Raw genomic sequence first — 26,625 nt, 5'->3', positions numbered from 1 at the left:
GGGCCTAGGAACTATGGGCTTAGAAATTATGGGCTAGGTCCAAAATTAGGCCTAAAAAATAGATTGCTCGAGCCCAAGTTTTATTATTTCTCGGTGAACAATACTAAAATACTACCTTATTTATTAATTAGTCCTACTTAAATAAAATAACTGTTAAAATAAGACTGACCATTAAAAACTATTTTTGGTATTTTTCAAGATTAAAACAAAACATTAATGAAATTATTTTTTTGTAATTTTTGTTTTCTTGCAATAAAATAAAATAAAAGAGTCAAAATTAATTAAAATAGCTATATTGGGCCTAAATTAAATATCTACGTTTGCTAAAATATGAAAAATCTTGGGGAGGGTCAAAAATCACATGTCTACAGTTACAATGTAATGTGTTGATTCTGAAAACCTTCTTATTTCATTTGAAGACTGTAATTAACTAGTTTTTTTTAAATTCATATACTGGGATTCAAAACAGCTGCGTTAGGAGTTTGATTATATTGTTGTTGTATTTTAAATAATAGTGATGCAATGGGCCAGGTTATGAGCCCACTCTCTAATGACGACATGGCTGCTCTTTGTTTAACGAGGGCTGAATCTGTGGCCCGGATAAAAGCTAAATGAATCTGGGCTTAGGCTGTTAGGCCTGGGCCCTAAGCCCAAAATTTGGATCCAGTTGTAGGGGTTCTCTTTTTTTATAAGTCATAGAGTAAATACATGTTGTTATGTCTTGCCATTCATGTGGTTAATTTTTAAATTAGAATTGTGTTTGATTTTTGAATATTTTTTTTTACTTAAAAGCAAATTGAGATTTTATTGTTATAAACGTACAATTATGGCTAAAAATGCAAAGGTAGATAGGCCCACCTAGTAAACCCCTGCAACTGGACCCGCCTAAAGCCCAATGTGGGCGAACACTCAGTTAAGTTCCAACAAGGACAAGATCCCTGGAATACTCGTCTTGCTGGGCCAAAATTTGGAGCCCAATTCCAGCTTTTCAAGGTTGAGTATTTCTAGATTTAACCCAATAATGAACGCCTAAGCCCACTCCCTTTTCCTATAGAACTAATTTAAACTTAGATATTCCAATCAAGTGTAACACTCCTATAATAAAGGGCAATAAGTGAGGTGTGCCATGCCAAACAAAACCCCTTAACTCATGGCACTCATAAAATTAGATCAAGAGTTAACCCTTGTAGAAAAGGTTTGAGGCGTGCCACCAATTAAATCATCCATGGCCCTCACAAATGTTGCTATTAAAAATTGAATCTTCATAGTTGCTTTAGGCGCGTTATTAAAATAACTCATCATAGCTACGGGTTCCCGTGGCGTAGTTGTGATTTTTAATTACTAAAATCCGGGTGTACATTTCATGTGACCCAATTTCAATCTTCAACAATGTTAAATAAATCGTGTTGCGAATCACGGGTGCATTTCATGTAGCGTCGTTTATGACGTGTTCTAAATAGCATTGAATCTTCCTAAAAAAACAATTAAAAGCGGTTATAGAAGCTAAAAGTGCACAATAGGTTAAAACATGTAGTAAATCAGATAATCGACCAATTTTAATAGTTCAAGCTACCGTGCTCGAACCACGAAACTTGAGAATGCCTAACACCTTCTCCCAGGTTAACAGAATTCCTTACATAGAATTTCTGGTTCGCAGACTTTTAAAATAAAGTCGAAATTTCCTCGGTTTGGGATTTTAAAATAAACCGGTGACTTGGGACACCAAATAAATTATCCCAAGTGGCGACTCTGATAAATTAAATAAATAATTCCATTTCGAATAATGTCACTTTAATTGGAAAAACTCCCTTATATCCCCTTTGGGTGGTAAAAAAAGGTGTGACGATTGGCATTCCCGGCTACTTCGGATGAGGGCTCCGGAGATGACCCGGAGAGCAGCGACGACGAAGAATAGGCCCACGTCGTCTTTCATTCTTTTTGTGTATGAACTTCTCGGGGGAAAAGGTCTTGCAAACACGTCCCTTATAAATATATTTTTGGCTATATAGAAAATTTCTCTACTTCAAGTCTTCGAATTTATTCTCAACGTTTATGTAAAGTAAGTCTGTCGAATTTTGACGTTGGCTCTTCGGAGCCCATATTGGGAGCAGTCGAGGACCCTCGAGATCGGGCACCATCTCGAGGTTAGGTTGATTACGTTTCAGAATCGGTACTTGTAACAACAAAAATCCTCGGGTCTCAATGGCCCTCGAGCACGGTGCGACAGTGTCATTTATGTGCCATAGTTGTGAAGCGACCGGGGTGGTCCCACCGGTACACTTCCCTAAACAATAGTGCTGACATGGTCAAAATTAATTGGCCTTTAGGATAGGAGAACATTCACTGCTTGCTCTATATATATATGCATTCGCTTATCTCTTGTCTGAGGACTCCGCTATTTTGAGTAACTATCCCTTTTATAGAGCTCTTTTCTGTGCTAGTTCTCTTACCATTCCAAAAGCTTTCGCCAAGCCTTTACCTTCCATGGCTGCTACGCCAAAACCCGTTCACCAAGGAGAGGAGAGTTCCGCCTCTGCCTCGCACTCGGTCGGTGGTACACCGCCGGTACCTGGTGAGCTACCCTCGAGGTGCTTTGTCACGAGAAGGGTTTTTGCGTTAGAGAGACCTCCCAATGTTCAGGGTCATCGGGAGCATGCGTCGAGGTTTATTTCCTCAATAGGGGAGGAGCACCTCGAGGTAGTTAGAAAGAACTGCGGATGGGGAGAAAAAGTGGTACTGCAAGTGCTTTCCCCGGAAGAGAGCATCATGGCTTGTGACGACCCAAAGGGTCATCACTTGTTTCCTTACTCACCCTGTACTTCTGAGGCCCTGGAAACCTCATTTGGGGTTGCCTCGATTTGTGTGCGCAGTCCGGGCGCGTAGCCGGAAAGTTTTAATATGGAATTTGTGAGAAAAATGTTAAATCTTGGTATTTAATTGATTAAGTTTGACTTCGGTCAACGTTTTGGGCAAACGGACCCGGACCCGTGATTTGACGGTCCCGGAGGGTCCGTCGGAAAATATAGGACTTGGGAGTATGCCCGGAATCAATTCCGAGGTCCCAAGTCCAAGGAATGAATTTTTATGTGAAATTGTTTTCTGAAAATAGTTAAGGAATTGGAAAGTGAAATTTGATTAAAAGACTATGGTATCGGGCTCGTATTTTGGTTCCGACGCTCGGTACAAGTCTTATATACGGCTTAAGTATTTTCTGTAAAGTTTGGTTGAAATTGGACGTCGTTTGACGTGTTTTGGACTAAAAACTCTAAACTTGTTGTTTTATGAAAAAATGAAAAGGAAATCAGGGGTCTTGAGGCCTAATTTAATGTTTATGATGTTGTTTGGGCGATTTGATCGCACAGATGAGTCCGTAGGATGATTTTGAGTTTATAGTATGTTCAGTTTGGAGCCCGAGGGCTCGGGTGAGTTTGAGTAGGTCCCGGGAGGTCTTACGCTAGAAATTCAGATGATTGCAGGTTCAGGGAGTTGCAGGCCCCCAGCGCGCCCGCGGTCGATTCCGCGCGGTCCGCGCGGCCGCGATGCATTCTTGCGCGGTCCGCGTGGCTAGGTTCAGAGGGCTAGTGGTTCAAGTCGACCAGCGCGGCCGCCTTCCAAATCAGTGCGGTCCGCGCTGGGTGGGTTCAGAGAGTGTGAAATTCCAGCTCCTCAGCGCGGCCGCGGTGCACTTTTGCGCGGTCCGCGCTGAGTCTTCAGAAAGGTATATAAGGTCGGGATTTTCTGTTATTTTTCACTTATTTCAAAACCCAAAACACAAGAGGCGATTTTCCAAACGATTCTTCTTCTCCAAAACGATTGGTGAGTGATTTCTAACTCATTTTCTTTACTCCTTATCATCTTTAAACATGATTTCAAACTTCAAAACAAAGATTTTAATGGGGAAATTTGGAATTTAGGGTAGAACCTAGGTTTTCTAAAATTGGGGGTTTTGGACCTCAATTCGAGGTCCGATTCCAAAATAACTTACATGTTTGAGTTCATGGGGGAATGGGTAATCGGGTTTTGGTTCGAACCTCGGGTTTTGACCATGTGGGCCCGGGGGCATTTTTCACCTTTTGGGGTAAATTGAGGAAAAAGCTATAATTAGTCATTGGGTTTGATTTGTTTAGCACATATTGATAACATGAAGTTCTTATGGAATAGATTTGGATGAGTTGGAGCCGAATTCGAGGGGGAAAGCGTTTATGGAGGATTGTATTGGCCGTGGAAGTTGAGGTAAGTGTTTGGTTTAACCCTAGCTTGAGGGAATAGAAGTAGAGTCTTATTTGCTAATTGCTACTTGTCGAGTACGGTGTATAGGCATGGTGACGAGTATCTATACACTGGTGTCGAGCATGACCGTGAGTCCTAATTTGCTAAATTATCGAATTTGTAATTGATATTTATGAGGAATTGGTTGGAAATCCTTAACACTGAGCCAGTAATTGTTGAGACTAAGTTTGGATTTAATTGTGTTAAGCAGAAATTGAATGAGTTTGGTTATAGTTGGATCTCCCTTGCCGGGATAGTTTATTATATTACATTGCTCCCTTGCCGGGACAATTATTATAACATCTTTCTCCCTTGCCGGGATTATATTGTGTATTGTGTTGAAAGAAATGGGATCGTGTGGCACGCCGACCAAGAGTTATTATAAAATGGGAACGTGTGGCACGCTGACCACGAGTTATTATGAAATGGGAACGTGTGACACGCCGACCACGTGATATTATGAAATGGGATCGTGTGGCACGTCGACCACGAGTTACTATGAAATGGGAACGTGTGGCACACCGACCACGTGATATTATTGTAATGGGAGCGTGTGGTACGCCTACCACGTGATGTAAGGAAATGGGATCGTGTTGCACGCCTGCAACGAGAGGGAAATTGAAACAAGTGAAAGTGGTTTGTTCTCCCTTATTCTGTGTTAGAAGAAATCAGAGGTAGTTTCTTTTGTTATTCCTGATATTCTGTTTTATCTGCTACCCCATAAGCTTGTTTCCCCCTCCCAGTTTTAATTGTTTATTTTCCGCTATTATTTTGTTGTACTTGTATATATATATCTGCACAGGTTTATCTGGTAGTTTGGTCTAGCCTCGTCACTACTTCGCCGGGGTTAGGCTAGACACTTACCAGCACATGGGGTCGGTTGTGCTGATGCTACACTATGTGCATCTTTTTGCACAGATCACAGTACCGGAGCAACAACTTTTGGACAGCAGTAGGATCATTGGGAGCTGACTTCAGTCCAGAGATCCCGAGGTAGCCTTGCTGACGTCCGCATGGCCCGGAGTCTCTTCTATCCTTATTTCGTTTGTTGTCCTTGTACCGGAACAAACAGTATAGTATTTTATTCAGACTCTGTTTTTAGTATTCTATAGACATTCGTGAGTTAGTGACTCCAGTCTTGGGTAGAGGTTGTAATGGAATTTCGCCCTTGTTTTCAGTTCATTTATGTTTAAGACTTCCGCTTTTATATTAATTGTCTCGTTGTCTCAATATTGTCGATGTTTGCCTAAGAATGTATATAGTTAATTAGCTTGCCTAGCTCCTATTAGTAGGCGCCATCACGACTCCTGAGGGTGGGAAATCTGGGTCGTGACATGGCTCATGTCGAGGGGTTTTTGAACGTGTATACGTACCCCTTTACGTTGGCCCCCCTCGACAAAGTCGTGCTCGAATTTTGTAGGAGATGTCGGGTTACCTTGGCACAGGTTCACCCGTCATTTTGGAGGATAGTGCTGATGATAAGGTATTTTGCAAATAAAGTCGGGCTCGAGTTCACCCTCAGTCATCTTCTCAGACTGTACCGACCCTTGCATCGTCAAGGCCTGATCACTCTGCGACGTCGATCCACTCGGCCGTTTGTTGCTAGCAATGAAGAAGAAGGGGACCGAGGGTGGATGAGTCGTTTCGTCCGAGTGCGGACTGTCGATATTATCCCCGCAGAGTTCATTCCATTTCCTGAGAAATGGAATTTCACACGTAAGCGGAACACTAGTGTTCTTATTATTTTTGCCCATGGTGAAGGCGGACTTTGTAAAGATGCTTTCCTTTCCTTTTCTTTTTACAGAATCCCATGGATGCTATACGAGGTTCCCAACCTGGCGGATTGGTCTCGGAAACTGGCAGCTTGTTCGACTTACGATGAGCGTAAGTGGAGAGATCTGGCCAAGGGTAGATGGGAGACAAAACATCACGGTACGTGGTGTGTGGCTTGATTCTTTTGAAAGGTACTTTCTTTTATGTGTACTAACTCCGTCACCGCAGGCGTTGGACATTTTTCTTAGGTGAGACCGTGCCCCTTCGGGGAGGAGGAAGAATCATCGGCTTTGGGGTCGAGGACCGACAATAAGTGGAAGGGGCCCTCGAAGAGTGAGAGTGCTCATAGCGAGGAAAGCCCTGCTCGAAGGCTCAAAGAAGACGTATCTGCTGATCCTGCGGCATCTGAGGCTTCTAGCCTTGGAAAAGTGGTTCCTCTCTTGCCGCCGTCTTCATTTCCCACCAAAGGTACTTCGAAGGATACAGGAGTTCTGCCACCGTCCTCGCCCCCTGTTGAAGATACTTCGAGAGGTACTTCGAGGGGTGTTCGAGACTAGGGGCCGCCTAAATCAAGCGGGGTCTCGAGCGATCGTGCGCCCATCGAGATTGGTTCAACTGGGGCTGGCAAGACCAGGCAAGCAAGTGCATGCTCGACCTTTGAGGAGGCTCAGCGGCTTTGTTCTATGGTGAGCTTTGGTCGACTCCATTGATCTTCTGATTTTATGTTTTTGTTTTCTTATCGAGCTTCTTTTTCATAGGCCTTTGACAAGCTCAAGTCCGAGCTGCTTCACTGTGAATCCCAGTTAAGGAAAGCCTTGGACAGGGAGAAGTCCCTCAGGCTCCTTTGTGATGAAAGGGGAAAAAAATTGAGGCACCTTTGGTACGAGGCGAATCGAAGCCTGAACTACGAGAGTCACCTTGAGAAACAGGTAACCTTTGTCTTGAGGGAGTGCATGCTCCTTTTTCTATCCTCAGAGATTAATATTTTGATACCTCAGTTGCAGAGCAAGACAGAGGATCTGGAACGCCTTTGGGGCGAGGTTGGCCAGGCCAGGCATGAGGGTAACGAGCTAAGATCTAAGATAGATGCCCATGTAGCGGCCAAGAAGAATGGTCTGGCCAAGGCTTCTGCCCTCGAGGTACAGCTCCAAAACGCTCGTGAGAACAGCTTGGTTCGAATGGACATGATCGCAAGGCTCGAGTCTGAGCTTCTAAAGGTGAAGGCCAAAGTCGTAGACGCCCAGACTGAAGCCGAAGCGATCCAAACTAAGGTTGACAAGAAAGTGGCCGTCTATTTGAAAGACGCTGCCGACGCTCGAGCTGAGCTGAGATGGGATCTCGACCGGGAGAGCAGGAGCAAAGAGTATGCTCAGTGCAAATCTCGAAGGGAAACCCTCGAAGAGACTCATGCTAGGGGCTTCGACCTCTCGGAAGAGATAGCGCAGGCCAAGGCGGATGAATACGACGCCAAGTTCCTTTTGTCAGATGCCGAAGATAATGAGGAAGAAGTCGATGGGGCCGCAGTCCCCGAGGGGAATATAGACTAGGCTTTTTTCTTTTTGATTCTTTGTATATCGTTCTTAGAGAACTTTGTAAATGTAGCCTTGCGTTGTCTCATACATGCATATGTAAAGAAACCTTTTGGTTTCTCTCCTTTCATGAGTTTCTATTTGCTTGCGCATGTCTTTCCTTGTTTTGGATTTGTACATTCGTTAGTGATTGGCCAGACGATTTGGCTTTGGAGTAGAAACCCCTAGGTTTATAATTCGACCCTGAGGTTTGCTGGGCTGGCCCGTAGGCTTTTACGCCCGGGGTCGGGACGACCTTTAATTTTAGGCTAGCGATGATGGCTCTTATGCGTTTGCCCTTAGGCGTATTCAGTTAACTGTTTCGGGCTCAATCTTTGAGTCGGATTTCGACTCGAGCTTATTGAACCTTAAGTTTTTGAATTTTAAGCTAGTCCTTAGGCTCTTACGCGTTGGGTCGGTACGACCTCTTAGTGTGGGCTGACGGCAGTGGCTCTCACGTATTGGGTCGGTACGACCTCTAATATGGGCTGGCGACAGTGGCTCTTACGCATCGGTCAGTACGACCTCTTAGTGTAGGCTTTATTTTTCCCTCGTTAAGGACTTTTTTGAAATTGTGTTTGCGTGACTCTTCGACGGTTTGGTAAAAACCTCGATTTTGAGTCGTTATGTGGCGATGAACGAGCACCTCGAGAGGTTTTGCTCGGTGGCTTGAGTGTTTCGAAGCCCATAGTTTGGAGCTGACATGGTCGAAGCTCTTTCGCTTAAGCCGAGGTAGCCTGATTAACCAGTTCTTTTCGAAGTTTTTTCGAAGTAATTGAAGGCTTGTGGTTTTATAGCAACGGTCGGGCGTCCCCGAGTCGCGTTAGTTTGGCTGGTACAGCCTTGTGACCGTAGTCATTGTGTTTGGCCAGAGCCTTTCAGTCCCCGAGTGAAGTAGTTTCGGCGTCTATATCGAGGGTATGCCTTTTTAGGGGTCTTACAAGTTCGATATATAGCTTTAGCGTTAAGATCGGGATGATGCCTTTTTGTAAGGTCTTACAAATGAGTTACTTGGTACAAGTATGGTTCATGCCTTGCTTGAGGTCTTACAGATGAGGTACCTGGTACAAGTATAGTTCATGCCTTGCTTGAGGTTTTACAGATGAGTTACCTTGTACAAGTATGGTTCATGCCTTGCTTGAGGTCTTACAGATGAGTTACCTAGTACAAGTATGGTTCATGCCTTGCTTGAGGTCTTACAGTTTTGGTGTTTCCGTTTGCTCAATGGGATGACAGCCGACGATAGTCCCCGATACGTCGAAAGTTTTTTGGCTCTGGAGCCATTCTTTGTAAGCTTGGTGTTGCCTCATTGAGGGCTTATGGGTTCGAAGCTTTCGACCCGAGGGTCATACGGCTTCGAGTGTTTTACGCCAGTCCCCGAGTGTTCGGGACATTTTTGGCTCTGGAGCCATTTTTTGCAAACTTGATGTTGCCTCATTGAGGGCTTACGAGTTTGAAGTTTCTGACCCGGAGGTCATACGTCTTCGAATTTTTGACGCCAGTCCCCGAGCGTTTGGGACATTTTTGGCTCTGGGGCCGTTTTTGTAAAAAAAATGGTAAACTTGTTTGAAACGTGAAATGCTTTGACGGAGGGGAAAGTATTCTTTGATTACTTGGTGCAAGTATACATGTTTTCGCTGTCAAGTGCTCGGTTATTCTATATGGACACGGTTTGTTCGACCATTTGGCCTGGCACATCGTTTTCCTATCGAGACCCTTTTTGGCATATCTTGACTTCTCCGAGGAGGTGACCTCCCGGGGGGATACCCCCCAATATTCAAGGTTGATTGAAAAGAAGCCTTGAATACTTGTTGAGTTTTCCTTAGGTAGCATATAGGTGTTGCCTCGTTAAAAACCATGTTGGTAAAACCCTTCTTGGGATAAAACCCGATCGAAGGAAAAGAGTGCAACGTATGCTTTGAAACCTTAAGGTCTTCGAGCCGGACATCCCTTCGACTGTTCTGATCGGACATCTGCACAAAGGTTAGTGTAAGATGTAAATAAAAGGGAAGATGGTTATACCTTAGTGGCGATGGCGCTTTGGGCCTCGATATGCTCCAAACGTTTGCTTAGGGGACGCGGCACGGTCTTTTATTTGTATTATTCGAGTGTAGCTGAGGATGTGTCTCGTGATTGCTACTTCACTGTTTGCTTATCCTTTGGCTCCTTCGATGTTGGAGGCGTAGATGTCGGTGTTACATCGTGCACCGCGAATATCTTCCTCGCTGCATGTTGTTCCCCATATACGGTTTTTATTCCGTCCTTCATCGGGAACTTCATCATTTGATGAAGGGTTGATGGTACTGCCCTTATGCAGTGTATCCACGGCCTTCTGAGCAAGGCGTTGTATCTCATGTCTCCTTCGATGACATGGAATTTGGCATTTTGGATCGTGCCGGCAGCCACGTTGACCGGAAGGGTGATTTCCCCTTTCGTTGTTTCGCTCGCCATGTTGAATTCGTTGAGGACTCGAGAGGCGGGCACGATTTGGTCAAGCAGTCCGAGCTGCTCCGCCACCCTCGACCTGATAATGTTGGCCGAGCTACCTGGATCCACAAGTACACGTTTAATTTGAAATGTATTCACAAGAAAAGAGATTACCAGTGCATCGTTATGAGGCTGAGACAAGGTCTCGATATCCTCGTCGCTGAATGTGAGAGCGTCCTCGGGTATGTAACCTCGGGTTCGCTTTTCCCTGGTGATGGATATTTTCGTTTTTCTGATAGTGGGTTCTTGCGGGACATCGATTCCCCCGACAATCATGTGGATGACATGTTGCGGTTCTTCTACTCAATTTTCCTGTTTGCCTCTCTTTTCCGATATTGTTTTTTGGCTCGGCCGTTGAGGAACTCTTGGAGGTGCCCTTTGCTGAGTAGTCGGGCCATTTCTTCTCGGAGCTGTCTGCAATCTTTGGTCCTATGACCGTTTGTGCCATGAAATTCGCACACTAAGTTGGGGTTCCTCTGTGACGGATCTGACAGTACAGGTCTTGGCCACTTGGTGTCTCTGATTTTACCGATGGCAGAGACGATGTCTAAAACATAAATGTTGAAGTTATATTCGGACAATCGGGGTGCCTTAGTCGGTCCCGTGTGTCTGTCGAATCCGGCTCTGTTTATGAGTCCTCGAGGATTCTGACCTCGATCTATCCTTCGATCATTTCGGGGTACGTTACATCTTGGGGCATTCCTTCTATCTTCCATGTATGGTTGGTACCTTTCCTTGTTTGGCTTTGGCTCCTTTGCTAGAAACCTGCTAGGATATACTAAGCCCGAGGGGGCCCCTAGTTGGTCGTCCTCGACCCTGATCTTCGATTGGTATCGGTTGTGGACGTCCGACCAGGTCACGACGGGATATTCGACCAAGTTCTACTTCAGCTGCTTCGAGGCTACCGAGCTTTGCTCGTTCAAACCTTGGGTGAAGGCCTGTACAGCCCAGTCGTCGGAGACAAGTGGTAATTCCATTCGCTCCATTTGAAAGTGAGACAAAAATTCCCGCAACATCTCGTTTTCCCTTTGTTTGATTTTGAAGACGTCGGATTTCCTTGTAGCCACCTTGATGGCACCGGCGTGTGCCATTATGAAAGAATCCACCAGCATGGCAAATGAGTCTATAGAATTCGGGGCGAGGTTGTGATACCACATCATGGCCCCCTTCGAAAGTGTTTCTCCGAACTTCTTTAGTAGGACGGACTCAATCTCGTCATCCCTTAGGTCATTGCCCTTCACCGCACAAGTGTAAGCGGTGACGTGTTCGTTGGGGTCCGAGGTTCCGTTGTATTTTGGAAGGTCGGGCATTCTGAACTTCTTCGGGATGGCTTTTGGAGCAGCATCTTGTGGGAATGGCTTTTGTACGAACTTCTTCAAATCCACACCCTTCAGGATCGGGGGTGCACCCGGGATTTGATCGACCCTAGAATTGTAGGTCTCCACCTTTTTGTCGTTGGCTTCTATCTTCTTCTCGCCCGACTCAATCCTCTTTATGAGGTCCTTGAGCATCTTTATGATAGTAGGATCAGCTGCTGACCCGTTTTTGCTTGATCTTTCCGGTATTTGTTCGGCTCGAGGAGCCGCCTCCGGTGCTGCTATGCTTAGAGTTTTTTGGTGGCTTTGTAGTTGAGAAATCGCCAACTGTTATGCCTGCAACATCTCAAAAATGACGTGAAGGCTAACCTCTCGCTCTTCCCGAGCTGGGGTTTTCTGAGCTTCTTGTTGGTTCTCCTGGCGTATACTCATGTCGGTATGCAAGTTTATGTCGACGTGTTGGGTGTTGCGCGAGACCACGTCCATGGGAATTGGTTCTGGTGCATCCTCAGGGTTTTGTGGTGGTACACCAATACCTGGAACGGCTACACCATTCTCCCCATGGTCCTCAGGACCGTTGTTCTCCTGTGCATTCACTGAAATCAAAGATGCTTTGGACAAGAAAAAGCGTGAAAAATAACTTGAGTTATGTAGTAAACCAGCAAGAAAACAATCACTATTACTTTTAGCCCAACGGTGGACGCCAAACTGTTTACCTTGAAAATGGTAATAACAATTAGATTTGATTTTGTGGTTCAATACGTGATCTGTTTTTATGCTAGTTGTTAGGCAGTAGATCCTAAGTGTGAGATTAGAAAATAGGATAAGAACTTGAGAGTAGTGTGTTTAAGCAAACCGAATGGCTAAGAATCGGGGCCTCGAGGTCGAGGTCGAGCTCGATGCTAAGCTATAAACTGGCGATGAAGGACTAACAGCTTTGAGAGCTTTGATGAAGGCTCTTTATGGCCAATAATGAGCAATAAATGAAGAACAATAAATAGAACACTATGAATATAAGCAATAAATGTAAGTAATGAAACCAAGAGAATGTGTTTAAGTTAGAGAGCAGAGAATGTTCTTGTATTGAATGTTGTGAGTAATGTTGTATTTCGTCTCCCCTACAAAATGACAAGGGTCCCCTTTATATATGAGGGGGAATCCCAACATAATACAGATGCATTTATTACAAAGGTATAGGCTGGTACAGCTATTAAATGCCACTGTGCAGGCTTGTACTAGTCTAATAGGCTTGGCCAGCTTTAATCAAGTGCCTAGGGAACTTCCCGTTAGTTCATCATAGCCGCCGGTTTGCCCTACTTCGAGATAGAGCATATGGAAGCCCTCGGAGTCTGGCCTCGAGCCTTCCGAGAACGGGCTGGAGGATATCAATCGGACCCTCTGATTTTTACCGTATACATTACCATTCGACCTCTCTGGCACTGGCTCGATACGGTGAGTGATTTCTGGTTCGACCCCACCCGGAGTTCTATGTTGATTTTGTAATTGAGCAATAGCAGCCTGCTGAGCATCTCGAATATCACCTGGAGACTAACTCTTATGTCTCCTCTGCCCTGTGTACCTTGGCCACCAGATTGGCCTTCCCTGCGTACGCTCCCTTCGGGGTCCGCGCCTAGATCCGCATTTAAAGCAACATGCAAACTGACATCGACTGGATTGTCAACATGTGCTCCCCCAAGATTAGCCTGTGGCACCTCGGCTCCTGGAGCAATTACACTGTCATTTTCCCCGTGAAACCCGAGACCATCTTCACCATGTGTGGGTGCGTTTTGTGAGTTTGACATGTTTTAACTTGAGAGCAAAGATACTTGACAAGAACAAGCATAAAATAATGTGTGATTTCAGAATCAGCACCGAACAATCACTATTATCCTTAGCCCCACGGTGGGCGCCAAACTGTTTACCCTCAAATTTGGATAACAATTAAACTTATATTGTGGTTTTAAGGATATGTGATTTCGTCCAATACCAATTGATAAGCAAGAAAATAAATAAATAAATTAGAGAATAAAATAAATCAAACCAGTATGCTAGCCAGGTCTCGGCCATGATTCGAGATAGACTCAAGGTGGAATAATAAGAACAGTAAATGTTAAAGCAACTCTGATAACCAGTGAGTGAAAGAGCAGGAAAATAACGAATGTATGTATTCTTATCAGTGAATCATGATGCTTACAAATGAATAGGATCTCTCTTTATATAATAGAGGAGTCCTAAGTAAGGTACACTTCTAATTATTGTAGGAAACCATATTAACATCTAATTAACCGCCGTGAAATTGTCCATTCCGAGATTCACGCCACGGTCCTCGACCAATCGCGGATATCTCGCCTTTTCCGTTATCAAGCTATACCGATGTCATTCGGAGTCTGTCTCTCTCTAGCCGTGATTGATGTCGACCTCGGTCCGAAAAGAGGCTTCGATTCCGGGCTCGACGTCTTAGCTCCTTGACGCGACATCCCCACCTCGACCAAAGAATGAAATCGGGTAGCCCGATTCTACCGTGTACATATAGTAAAACAATACTTTTGAAAATGTTTGTAACAGTCAATAATAGAATGAATCAAAATACATATGTTCAACTAGTATGTTGATATTATCTCAACAAATAACAAGGAGCTTACTAATGAGGCAATAGTCTTACAATTTAGACCGAAAAAAGGAAGAAACTAAAAATTACTGTAACAATTTGCATTTTTGGTTCGGAGGATGGAACGAGCAATGAAACTTTGATGTTTCTGTACACATTTTTTATATTTCCATCCAATATTTTAAAGCCACACAAACTATAACTTTAAAAGTAGTAAGGAGACATTTTTTTGCAAAGTTTTTGAAGAAATAAATGTATGAAGTAGATATATAATTTTTTTGTTGTTGGTGAACTCAAACGAACAGCTTCATTAAACTGAACCAGACATAAACAACTATATTTGCTTGTCTCTTTATTCAAACCAGAGAAACTTTAGGATTTCTCTTTAACAAGAAACTAGAATCAACTAACAACACTTCGAATTCTGTTAAATCTTCACTTGGTGATCGTGAAGTCAAGTGGGGTGGGGTGAGGGATAAAAATATCTCACAACTGACTTATACCAAATCATATCTATGTATCATAATTAAGTGATAATATAATGTGAAAATATATTTTAATTAACAATATTTAGTAAAAACAGTGTACATAAAGATACATTTCGTATATTCATCATTAAGTTGATATAAAAACAAGTTTTTGCGTACGAGGTGGATCATGCCATATGAATCAGAACTGTTTGGTCATGCAATGTCCCTTTCCATAAGTTTGTAACGTAGTGTTGTTGCTTTCGGTTTAAGTGAAGGCAGTGGCGTACTCAAAGAATTTCGTCAAGGATATTCAAATTTTAAACAAATAAATAATTTTTTGTCGATGAGTGGTGTACCAAATTTTTTAAATTAAACTACGCAACATTTAGCTAAATAATTAAAAAATTAATAGAACTATAATTTTATAAATCAAAATCAAAATAACAAAAAGACAACATTTTAGAAATTTGACTAATAAAAGTAAGCATAAAACCAAGGGAAAGAGAGGGTCGAGGGGATTCGTAGTTTGTAAAGCGCTTTGTGGAAGAAGTTTTTGTAAAGCTTGACTTTTATATTATAAAATTAATTTAAGAAATAACTTTAGTTAAAAAATTATTTTTAAGATTAGTTGTTTATTTCTACGCAAATTTTAAGAGTTATTTTGTTAGGATTGAAAAGGAATAACAAAATAGACCACATATGATGGTCGCCGTTTAGTCTTGACAAATAAAATGGGCAAAATTTTGAACCCGTGAACAACAAATCACTTTGAACACTCTGAATTGCTGGACTGCCGTACTCAACTATATGGAAGCAGTAAGGAACTGTTTTTTTCGGCGTGGAAGTGGGTGGGTAGATAATTAAATTTTTAAATTGGAATAAATATATAAGTTTATGGTAAGATATTTTTATGACACAAGCGAAAACAGAATGAAAAAGAAAGGACGGCAAGGAATTGAACCTACACCAATTATGTAAAAGCTCTATCACTAGATTATGTGTAAGTGGTATCTTTCGACTTAGTACCCTGACAACTTGGAGCGCCTCCCTTTTTGGTCAAAAATGTTCATCATTTTAGTATTTTAATGTAATGTGGACATGAGACTTTGGACTTATTGACACAAGTTTTTTTATTTTGTGACTTTATTATTAATTGGCCGGAAGTATCAGAAGAGGAAAAGATAGAAAGAGAGACACCAAACAACGTTGTGTTACTTTTTTTCCACCAAACGTTAGGTGCTCTTTTTTTGATACTTTTGAGGTGAGTTACATTATTTAGGATATTAGGAATCTGCTAAAAGAAATTGTTCATACTTTGCATTTAGTCGTAATGTAATGCATTTTGATGTTTGTCCTATTCTTATACCATTAGATTTCCCAACAATCGGGGGAATGGAAAATCAATTACTCTGCCACCTCTCTGTTTTTGTCTTCTGACAAGGACGAGATATGTTTGTTAATTGATTGTTGGCATATCCATTGAATCAAATACACAGTACAGGAATCGGTAGAGATCAACTTTAATTATTCTAGATGTTACGACCCGGCCGATCGTTTGAGAATTTAAGTTTCGATCAGTGGCATAAGGTCCTGAGAAGCTCTATATTACGTGTATCGACTTACGTGCATGGTTGAATTCAGTTACCGGAGGATTCAGAATCGAATTGGAAGAAGGATTCTAGTTTTGGAAGCTTAAGCGGTGAGAATTTGACCGGAAATGGACTTTTGAGTAAACGGCTCCGGAATGGGTTTTCGATGATTTCAACAGCTTCGTATTGTGATTTGGGTCTTAGGCGTGCATCCGAATTTGGATTTGGAAGTCCGTAGGGTAATTTTAGGCATTTCGTCGAAAGTTGGAAAAGTTGAAGTTTGGAAAATGGAGAAATTTGACCCACGGTTGACTTTTGTGATATCGGGGTCGGAATGCGATTCCGAGAATCAGAACAGCTCCGTCTTGTCATTTGGGACTTGTCTGCAAAGTTTGGCGTCATTCCGGGTTGATTTGATAGGTTTCGGCGCGGGTTTTAAAAGTTGGAAGATTTGGAAGTTCATAAGCTTGATTCATGGCACAATTTGCATTTCTGGCGTTGTTTGATGTGATTTGAGACCTCGCGCGAGTCCGCGTTAGGTTATAGAACTTGTTTGTGTGTGTAGACGGGGTCCCGGGGGCCTCGGGTGTTTCGAACGAGTTTAGGATGTTTTGCATGGTTTTGAGCATGTTTGATTTCTGGTGTTTTCGCACCTGCGACCCTGGAGCGCAGGTGCGGTTCCGCTTCTGCATGAGCCCGGCCGCTTCTGCAGAGGCTGGCACGCGGGTGCGAAGGCCGCTTCTGCGGTCCAGCGATTGCACCTGCAGAGAAATCCCGCTCCTGCGATTTCACGTTTCGCTTCTGCGGTGCTGCTGATGCGGCTGTATATCCGCAGATGCGGTCCCTGGCCTGGTTAGCTGAGTTCACAGATGCGGAACCCTTTCTCGCAAATGCGGTCCTGCAGATGCGAAAGTGCTGGCAGAATCATATAAGTCGAGGGTTTGGTCATTTCTTCGTCTTTTGAGTTTTAAACTTTGGATTTAGGAGCTTCTTTTGGGGTTTTTCAAACAAATCGATTGGGTAAGTGTTCGTCACCTAGAATCTAACATATTCCATGATTTTATCTTCATTTTTATCATTTAATTTATGTTTTGGGTTGAGGAAAATGTTGGTTTTTTAAGAAAATTTCTAAAATGAAAAATCATGATTTGAGGGACCAAATGGTATCGGAATTTGATAATTTTTGTATGGTTGAACTCATATGGGAATGGGTATTTGGATTTTATAAAATTTGTCGGGTTCCGAGGTGCGGGCCCGGGGGTCAACTTTTGAACCGATTTTTGGATTTTGTTAAAGATTGAGACTTTATGATTCGGAATAGTTTCTTAAGTGTTTTATTTGTGCATTGAAGTTATTTTGGTTGGATTTAAGCCGTCCGGAGGTCATTTCACCCGAGAAGTGCATTTTAGAGTATCGGTCTGTCGTCTTTGAGGTAAGTACCTTGCCTAACCTTGTGTGGAGGACTTCCCCTAGGATTTGAGTCTTCTATGTTGATTGTTGTCCGTGTACGCGAGGTGACGAGTGCGTGCTCGGACTTACTTGTGGAAAATTAGTCTTTTAGGGTTCTTAGGTCCTTATATTCACTAAGTCGGAAGTTGTTCTTGCTGTGATTGAGTTTCTATTTGCTAGTTTCACCTCTAAATATTTTTATTGGAATCTACTATTTCATGTTCCACTCTTATTGCCTTTTGATTCTTATTTGACTTAACTGAAGAGCTTTACCTCTCCTATTGTCATGCTATCTTTTGTCCATAGCTGCTGGTCTTTATTTTGAGTTCATTATTATTGTAAGGCCCCGTAAAAATTTTACTCAAAAATCCGAAATCTCGTAGTGCCAAGTTAGGAATATGTTTTAGAAATCTACAAATTCTTCCCAGCGAACTTGCGAGCCGCGGTTCAGACCTTTTGGATTGATCTGTGCGTTAAAAAGTTAAGGAAAAATATTTTTCAGAAAAGTGCGTTTATGCGGTCCATTATGCGATCGCATAATAGCTATGCGGACCACATAGTTGCCGCAGAGTGAGGCAGGATGTTGGTTAGTTTTGAGGTCAAATATGCGGCCAATTATGCAATCGCATAATCAATATGCGGGCCGTATAGTCATCGCATAACCTCCTTGGAATTTTTGCGAGGGGCAGTTCTGCAGTGCATTATGCGACCGCAGAACAGGTATGCGGACTGCATTTTTATCGCATACTCGGGCAGAATGTTCAAGTTTTGCGGTCCCTTTTGCGGGCCGCATATCAGTTATGCGGTCACATACGCGACCGCAGATTTAGTCGGGGCTCCTATTTTCTAACTTTTAAAACCCGATCTCATCCCACTAAAAACACCCCCATTAGACCCCCTTTTATGCTATTTTACTGCAATTAGAATGAGACAAGGAGTTCTAGAGGGAGAAACTAATTCTCACCAAGTCACTACGATCCTTGCCCAAATCTTTGAAGATTTTCAAGTAAAATTTGCTAGGCCTTCATCCTAAGAGGTAAGAACTTATGCCCTAATCTATGATTTCGAAATTCCTATTAAAATAAGTGATTAACAAGTGGGTTCATGGGTATAAGGATTGATTATCTTGAATGCATGAATGATAATAGGGTATGGGGAGATTGTGAGTTAAAAATATAGCAAATGGGGTGTCGGATGATAAAAATCTCTCACAAAAGGGTCCTAAAATCACAATGCACCTTAGTGCTTGATAATATACTCAAATTAGCTAGAATCTTAATCATCACTCTAATTTTTGGTTCAACTTGTAATTCTCATAAAATAGATCGAAGTTGCTAAGAGTTCCGGAATTTTGTAAGAATTTAAGAAAAGCTCTATTGAGGTATGTATGGCTAAACCCCCCTCTTCTTAGAAATTAAGCTCCTTTGGTGTCCATGCAAATGTTGTTAAGACCGAAATTTGATTGATGTATTGATTGTTATTTCATATGAATTGGTGTTGCAAATATATACGTGAAAGGTGTGTCTCAGTGTGTTCAATATGCTATTCTTGGTAATTTAAGGATGTGTGAAGAATGCGAACCATTTGTTGAAATGCCTAGACTTCAAGTCAAGTTTAAACTGAGATTGTTATGCCAAACTATGTGAAATATTCTCTATGCTTACAACTTGAATTGCTCTTGTATGTGCCTATTATCTTAAATTGCAAGGTTAATGTTGAAAGTGGAAATAATGTGAAATGTGGGGAAGAAGAGCTTGAGTTACGAAATGTGGCCTAGTGCCAAGTATGATGTGATAATTGTGGCCCCAAGTGCCTATGAATTGATATATGTGAAATAAAGATTGAAATGAGATGATTAATGAAAAAGGAACAACGTCTTGGTAAGACAGCCTAGCCGATCGGGCCGTGATCGGACACCATGCCGCACACATGGTGGTATTGTGCTGATATTGAATCCGAAAAGTGAGAATGAGATTGTGATTGAGATACATGTCTCAAATGAGGCAACCTAGCCGATCGGGTCGTGATCGGACTCCGCGTAAAAAAGCGGTGGTATTGTGAATGATGATGAACAGTATTAAATACCCCAACCTAAAGCTATGAAAATTATGTGAATGTTATATGATCCTTTTATTTGATGATGTGATGATCGTTTAAAGCTTTTTGATTGATCCTTATGATTTCTTTGTTCTTGTATGATAGTTGTTTTAATGAGATGGTGTTTAGTTATACATACTAGTACTATTCCATGGTACTAACGTCCCTTTTGCTGGGGGAGCTACATCTTTGAATGGATGTAGGTGGCTCCATAGCAGACAGTGCCAATCGTAGGTAGCGGAGCATCCTCCACTCAGCAACCTTGGTGAGCCCCTTTTCTTCCAGGGGTTATGTAGTATGTCTTTTGTTATAAATTTCCACTTTTGAGGTATAGCCGGGGCCTTGTTGCCGGCATGATCATAACTGTCTTTTGTATCTTTAGAGGCTCCGTAGACGTTTGTGTGGGTTATGTACGGGTGATGTATGGGTCAATGAACTGTGTTGTAATTCTAAAACTCTTGTTCTTCTAAACTGTATCTGTATGAAATCTTGGAAACTTAACTATGGTTTAAATGTAGTAATATGAAATGAACTGGCAATGTTATATGTACGACCTTTCCTACTGTTTAAATAAATGAAAGCATGGTTTTCTTGGTCATAGTGAGTTGGTTAGAAAGTGTTCAAAAGGCTTTCTCAGTTGGGTTCACTCGATTGAGGGCCGGTCGCGCCTCCCGAGGTTGGGGCGTGACAATTATCTTCCCTGTAATTGTTATTCTTAATTGAGGTTATGATTATCTTCCTTGCTGCTTATCCTAAACTGAAATTGTGTAAACTCTTAGTAATTGCCCAACCTTAAAAGAAGTTTAGACACCCTATATTCTAGTTGACATGTCCTTATTTGTAATTGTCTCACTCGTGTTAGCTTCCTTATTGTTGGACTGTATATTGTGAGATCATTGTTACGTATTATTTTCTCCCTTGTTGAGATGTTCGTATTTACGCTTAGTATTCCCTATTGTGGTTATTCCTTATGAGCAAGTTTTACCGTCTCTTTGTGATCGAAAGCTCTCGAGTTGATTTACTTGCCGTGTTCTCGTATTTACTGTCATTGTTGTTGTTGTACTTGTTGTGGTGGTGCACGAGGTTTCTGCTGTGCGGTTGTTACTATTGATATATGCACATGCAGCATGACAAGGAGGGATATATATATTAAGCTCTCGAGTTGATTTACTTGCTGTGTTCTCGTATTTACTATCATTGTTGTTATTGTACTTGTTGTGGTGTGCGCATGTGGCGAGACAAGGTGGGAACATTATGATGCACGTGTGGCAAAACAAGGAGGGCACTTACTATATTATTATTGCACACGTGGCGAGACAGGGTGGGCTATGTCGGGGATTGATTGTGATGATTTGTGATGTCCTAGGGAATTCTTGTTGTTGATATTGTGGTATGGTACACTTACCTATATGAGCTTTATCTCGTGAAAGTTGTGAGAAAACATCTTACGTGATGTCCGTTCTTTTCCTTACGCTTTTAGCTGGTATGATCTATGTTAGAGCACTTGCACAAGCATACATGTAGTTAAACACTCCTATTGGATAAGAAGTTCTCCTAGTATTGTTGAGTATAAATGTACACCCTCGTTTTCTTGCCATATATATGAGAGTGGCTCTATTGAGCAAGTGGGTTGTCAGCATGATCATGAGGTATGATGGGGGCACAGGATGCCAAGTGTTAGGGTTCCGGTATTGGGACCCGTGAGCTTTAAGTTTGTCCGAGGTTCGGTACTTCGTGGAGTTTGTTGGCTAAGACCTGATGTGAAAACTGTTGTAGTTACTGAGTTATTGTTTGCCTTTACTGTATTTATGATTTAGGATTTGGGTTGTATTTCCGCTCGCTCTTCTATGTCATTATTATGGTGTTTCCGCTGTTACTTGTTGTTTTCCTTCTTTATTGTAATTGTTGTATTGTTAGCCATATCGCGTAGCCTTTATATAGACATCATGTTTTGTTGTCCTATACTTATACTTGTACAATTTATTAGACCAGTAGGTGTCTTGACTGTTCCTCGTCACTACTCCACCGAGGTTAGTCTTGATATTTACTGGGCACCGCTGTGGTGTGCTCATGCTACTCTTCTGCACATTTTTGTACAGATCCAGGTATTTCTTACTCGTTAATAGATGCGCGGATCATTGCGTGGAGACTCAAGGTAAACATGTTGCTACGTTCGCAGGCTTCGGAGTCACCTTCCTATTTTGTGTATACACTATTCTTACTTATTTCCAACAGTTATATTTAGCAGTTGTAACAAACTCTGTAGAGTTTATGGCTTAAACTACCGATTTTGGGGTTGTAAAGTTTTAAGAGGTTTCTATTTCAAATTTGTTAGATGTTATTCCAATGTTGTTGTTGTTTCATTTAATGTTAGGCTTACCTAGTCCCTAAGACTAGGTGCCATCACGAAATCCAACAGAGGGGAAATTTGGGTCGTGACAAGTTGGTATCGGAGCTCTAGGTTCATAGGTTCTACGAGTCATAAGCGAGTTTAGTAGAGTCTCGCGGATCGGTAGGGAGACGTCTATACTTATCTTCGAGAGGTTGTGGAACTATTTGGACAATCTCACTTCTTTCATTCCTATCGTGCTAGCTTATTGATCTAGGTGTCTGAACTTTTATCATTCCATTCTCTCACAGATGGTGAGGACGCGCGCTACAGTTTCTAACGACGCAGGGGTCGCCAGAGGCAGAGGCCGACGAGGAGTACGTGCCACAACTAGAGCAGCTGTTGAGGAGACGCCTGTAGCTCTAGTTCGGGGGCAGGTACCGGAGGCGCCCGCTGTTACCCCCGAACTTCAGGAGACCTTAGCACAGTTCTTGAGCATTTTTGGTACATTGGCTCATGCGGGGTTGATTTCGGTTGCACCAACTACTTCACAGATTGGGGGAGGGACTCAGACTCCCGCCGCCCACACCCCAGAGCAGCGAGTTCATATTGGTCAGGTTCCAGGCGTCATGGAGGCACATCCTGTGGTTCCAATTCAGCCCATAGTCAGGGCAGCAGCATCTAAAGAAGAGCAACTTAGACTTGCAAGGTTCAAGAAATACGACCCTCCTACATTCAGTGGTTTGGCTTCAAAGAGTGCATAGGGTTTTCTAGAGGGATGCCATTGCATTCTCCACACTATGGGTATTATTGAGTCGAGTGGGGTTGCTTTTACTACGTTCCAGCTTTGGGGAGCGGCTTATCAGTGGTGGCGGGCATATGAGTTGGGTAGCCCAACCCAGTCAGTTTCACTTACATGGGTTCAGTTTTCAGAGATGTTCTTGAGAGAGTTCTTTCCTCAGTCCCTTCAGGATGCATGGCGCGGAGTTTGAGCAGCTGCGCCAGGGCACTATGTCAGTATCAGAGTACGTCGTAAGATTCAGTGATTTGGCCAGACATGCACCGACCTTGGTTTCTACTGTTCGGGAGAGGGTCGACCGGTTTATAAAGGGACTCTATCCCAGCATCAGGACTAGCATGGCCCGGGAGTTGGAGATGGATATTTCGTATCAGCAGACCGTGAGTATTGCTAGGAGGGTAGAGGTTATAGTGGCTCGAGAGAGAGAGAGAGAGAAGAGAGAGGTCAGGCGAGGCCAGGAGAGAGAGGACAGGCGGAGCCATGAGAGAGAGGGCATGCGAGCTCAGGAGAGAGAGTACAGGGAGGTGAGGGGGCCTCGTAGACCGGGGAGGCCAGCTGGTCTTGATTTTGGAGGCAGGGTGCAATATGGTAAAGGTTTTGTGGGTCGGTCAGCTCAGTTTGCGCTTCAGGCTTCGCACAGTGATTCAGATGTTCATGGGTCTCGGAGTACTCGTACCGCACAGTTCCCACAGCCACGTCAGTAGAGAGGTTACTTTGAGTGTGGAGATACTAGCCATATGGTGAGAGATTGTCCCAAACTTCGGGCCAATGTGTCACAACGAGGTATTCATACGAGTAAGGGGCGCCCAAGAGAGGGAGGCCCGGCCCGTTAATGTGTTATATATAGTAGGCTTGAGGCTGCTGCGCCTGATGATGTCATTCAGGTATGATTTTGGTTTGTTATAGAGGAGCACCATCCGTAGTTCATTACAGTTTTGCTTATCGGGGTGAGCTCCCCTACTTGTTTTTCCATTGATGGGTGCATTTCGTGATTAGCACTCTGTTATATGATGCCCTGTTGAGAGGTTCTATGAGTGATATCCCGTGTCTATCGTTTGTTTTTATTCATTATTGAGAGTTATAAGACTAGTAGTAAATTCCTATTGTCCATTGCGGTAGGCTTGATGTGATTCCTGAGCATTTTTGGTTACGAGCTGTGATTTTATGCTCCACCAGTGTGGGAGCCAGTACGTGTTGTAATTCTTATTGACGGGATTGATCTGGTGAGAGGTTCCAGCTAGTTGATGTATACCCTACTTGTGATTCCGAGTTGAGGGCGGGACCCTCGTGATTTCATGTGATTGATGTGTTTGAACCGGGCTGTGTACCGCGGTGGAAATTATATCAGTACGAGATCCTTGTGATTTGTTTATATGATGTAATTATTTCTTGTTATATTCTTTTGTAGGTTAGTATTGATAGAAAATTTTGCTTGTCGGGCTTGTTTGATAGTTGCCTTATGTGTTTCTCTTCCAATATTCAGTCATTTTCGTTCTGTGCTTCTTGAGTTTTAGCTTGCGGGGTGTGTGCCCGGTGGTGTCACTTGTAACTTGTTGATTCGGGTGTTTGGTTACGAGGCCTTCGTATTTTCTTGTATCATTCTCGGTGTTATGGGGGTCTGAAACAAAGTTCTATCGGATATGAGACTAGTGGCCGGTGCAGGATTTGATTCAGGCAGGTATGGTGATCAGGAATGTTATTATATGCCTATGTGTGGTGTGTATGTTGTGTGGTTGTACTCTGTGGTTGTAGGCATAGTGGTTGCAGCTAGTTGAGACTAATACCGGATATGGATTTAGGATCAGGTCTCTTGGAATTGAATGGGAGGAGAAACTTTTTGGCTCTAAGGCTTATTGGTATTGGTAGAAAGGCTAAATTGCAGTTGGAATGGTGTCGCCAGGCTTGTGTGGATTGGGGTGACGTGGGGTCAACTGCGGGTGTATGTTAGAAGTGTGCACTCAGTGATTTGAGGACTTCGAGGCGAATCTTGGCACGTTCGAGGATGAAAGTTTGTTTTAAGAGGGGGAGGATGTAACGACCCGGCCGGTCATTTCGAGAATTTAAGTTTCGATCAACGGCATAAGGTCTTGAGAAGCTTTATATTATCTGTATCGACTTGCGTGCATGGTTGAATTCAGTTACCGGAGGATTCAGAATCAATTGAAAGAAGGATTCTAGTTTTGGAAGCTTAAACGGTGAGAATTTGACCGGAATTGGACTTTTAAGTAATTGGCTTCGGAATGGGTTTTGGATGATTTCAATAGCTTCGTATTGTGATTTGGGTCTTAGGCGTGCGTCCGGATTCGAATTTGGAGGTCCGTAGGGTAATTTGAGGCATTTCGTCGAAAGTTGAAAAAGTTGAAGTTTGGAAAATGGAGAAGTTTGACCCACAGTTGACATATGTGATATCGGGGTCGGAATGCAATTCCAAGAGTTGGAATAGCTCCATCTTTTCATTTGGGACTTGTCTGCAAAGTTTGGCGTTATTCCAGGTTGATTTGATAGGTTTCGGTGCAGGTTTTAAAGTTGGAAGATTTGGAAGTTCATAAGCTTGATTCATGGCAAGATTTGCATTTTCGCCTTTTTTTTAATGTAATTTGAGACCTCGAGCGAGTCCGTGTTAGGTTATAGAACTTGTTTGTGTGTGTAGACGGGGTCCTGGGGGCCTTGGGTGTGTTTCGGATGAGTTTCGGATATTTTGCATGGTTTTGAGCATGTCTGATTTCTGGTGTTTTCGCACCTGCGACCCTGGACCGCAGGTGCGGCTCTACTTCTGCGTGAGCCAGGCCACTTCTGCGGTCATGAAGGCCTGGGAGCTTGCTCGCTTCTGGAGGCTGGCACGCAGGTGCGAAGGCCGCTTCTGCTGTCCAGCGATCGCACCTGCGGAGAAATCCCGCTCCTACCATTTCACGTTTCGCTTCTGCGATGCCCCTGATGTGGCTGTATATTTGCAGATGCGATTCCTGGAATGGTTAGCTGAGTTTGCAGATGCGGACCCTTTCTCGCAAATGCGGTTTCTTGTCCGCAGATGCGGAAGTTCTGGCAGAATCATATAAGTCGAGGGTTTGGTCATTTCTTCATATTTTGAGTTTTAAACTTCGGATTTAGGAGCTTCTTTTGGGGTTTTTCAAGCAAATCGATTGGGTAAGTGTTCGTCACCTAGAATCTAACATATTCCATGATTTTATCTTCATTTTTATCATTTAATTTATGTTTTGGGTTGAGGAAAATGTTGGTTTTTGAAGAAAATTTCTAAAATAAAAAATCATGATTTGAGGGATCAAAGGGTATCGGAATTTGATAATTTTTTGTATGGTTGAACTCATATGGAAATGGGTATTCGGAATTTATAAAATTTGTCGGGTTTCGAGGTGCGGGGCTAGAGGTCGACTTTTGGACCGATTTTTGGATTTTGTTAAAGATTGAATTTTTATGATCCGGAATAGTTTCTTATGTGTTTTATTTTTGCCTTGAAGTTACTTTGGTTGGATTTGAGCCGTCCGGAGGTCTTTTCACCCGAGAAATGCATTTTAGAGTATCGGCCTGTCGTCTTTGAAGTAAGTATCTTGCCTAACCTTGTGGGGGGGGGGGGGGGGGGACTTCCCTAGGATTTAAGTCTTCTATACTGATTGTTGTCCGTTACGCGAGGTGACTAGTGCGTGCTCGGACTTAAGTGTTGAAAATTGGCCTTTTAGGGTTCTTACGTCCTTATATTCACTAAGTAGGAAGTTGTTCTTGCTCTGATTGAGTTTCTATTTGCTAGTTTCACCTCTACATATTTTAATTGGAATCTATTGTTTCATGATCCGCTTTTATTGCCTATTTGATTCTTGTTTGACTTAATTGAAGACTTTTACCTCTCCTATTGCCA

Source organism: Nicotiana attenuata, chromosome 11 (assembly GCF_001879085.1).
Source record: "Nicotiana attenuata strain UT chromosome 11, NIATTr2, whole genome shotgun sequence".
In the NCBI taxonomy this organism is placed as follows: domain Eukaryota; kingdom Viridiplantae; phylum Streptophyta; class Magnoliopsida; order Solanales; family Solanaceae; genus Nicotiana; species Nicotiana attenuata.
The sequence above is the reverse complement of the archived record's forward strand: the minus strand, read 5'-3'. Positions refer to the sequence as shown.